Source organism: Chrysochloris asiatica, unplaced genomic scaffold (assembly GCF_000296735.1).
Source record: "Chrysochloris asiatica unplaced genomic scaffold, ChrAsi1.0 scaffold00004, whole genome shotgun sequence".
In the NCBI taxonomy this organism is placed as follows: domain Eukaryota; kingdom Metazoa; phylum Chordata; class Mammalia; order Afrosoricida; family Chrysochloridae; genus Chrysochloris; species Chrysochloris asiatica.
The window spans coordinates 29,425,835-29,427,645 of NW_006408522.1; positions in this window are offsets into that span (position 1 = coordinate 29,425,835).

Sequence of the window (1,811 nt, forward strand, 5' to 3'; positions counted from 1 at the left end):
TCTTGTGCTTGTGCTGACTGATGATGGGGAGCTTCTCCATCATCTTTTCCTACAGCTGTATTATAGTTGATTACTATGTATTTCATCTGATGAGTTCCACATGTATAGTCACAAAACATGTTATTGAGAAATATTTGCAATGAATACATCATTTATCTTTCAAAATTCTATCACGTAATCCCTGATGCCATGTCTATCACCAAGCAATAGTTTTCAATTACTGATTCTTCTTCTTTGTTTCCAGCTTTTTCATTCAAATCACTAGTAATTATCAAGGCATCTTGATTGCATGTTTGATTGATTTCAGATTGCAGAAGTTGGTAAAATTCTTCAATTTCATCATTACTGGCTTTAGTGATTGGTGCATCAATTTAAATAGTAGTGATATTAACTGGTCTTCTTTATAGGCATTTGTATATTATCCTATCACTGACAGAGTTATACACAGGATAGAGCTTGAAATGTTGTTTATGACAATTTATGTGACACAGTTTCTCTAAAATTTGTCATTCCCCGTGTAGATATATATGATTGTCTTATTCAAAATGGCTAATACTAGTTAATGTCAACTCATTGATGCCTAGGATATCTTCAAGTATTCAAATTTTCCTAGATTTATACATCATACATTCCATATTATGATTAGTGCATGGATATTTACAGATATTTTGTCTCAGTTTGAGTCATGCCATATCAGCAAATGACAGCCGTGAAAGCTTTACTGCATCCCTATTATTAACATTGATTCTACTTTGAGAAGGCAGTTCTTCCCCAGTCATTAAAAAAATAACAATAACAACAAAAACCACACTAACCATTTGAAATAGGTGAAGTTACTTGATTGCTCTGGCCCTTAGTTTTCCCTTCTGTAAAATGAAAACAAGCAATGTAACTATCATATGTTTTGTTGTTGTTGTTGTTAAGTGTCATTGAGTTGGCTCTGTCCCATAGTGACCCCATATAGGGTTTCCAAGGAGTAGCTGGTGAGCTTGAACCACCAACCTTTCAGTTCAAATGGCTTTGCTGTCTGGGACATTAATCCTACTGTGCTCAATAATGTTAGCCATTATTACTAAGCATTATGGATTTCGTTAACAAAATTTTACAGATTAGAAAGGAGCCCCAAACAGCTATATAATGCCATTGTCCCTTAAGTGGTGGGCTCAGAAGTCTCATTTCAAATTCTGAAACCATCACATTTTTATACTCTGCTTCTTTGACTCTGAGCTGCATGCAGATGACTCTAAGGCCCAAATTTGAGGATGCGTGGCCCACTCTGTCTCAGCAGCAGATTAAGGAATGTGAGGGCCTAAACAGAAATAGGAATCCTGTTGTAACACTATAGAATAAGCACTGGCCCTCAAGATCAGTTTGAACTGAAAGATCGGCGGTTCAAACTCACCAGCTGCTCCTCACAAATCCTATACAGGGTCGCTATGAGTGAAAGCCAAATCGACAGCACTTAAAATCAACAACAAACACTAACAATTTGTGGTGCCCCTTCCTCTGCTTATTCATGTATAGAAATGAGATATATGATATATGATAAATATATGTGTGTGTGCTAGCTATTTATGGTGTAACCTCTTTTAAAATATGACTGTAATATTAGTGATTGAACACAAAATTGGCATATGCAAGTTTCATGGAATAAGATGAACTATACGTTATAAAGGTTTAGTGGGGCAGTAAGGTATCTGCTACATACCACATTTTCTAAAAAAAAAAAAAAAAATTACACATATTCTACAACAAAGAAAATGAGTCAGTGAACTTAGTTGTTCCAACAATCAATGTAAAATTCTGTAGCT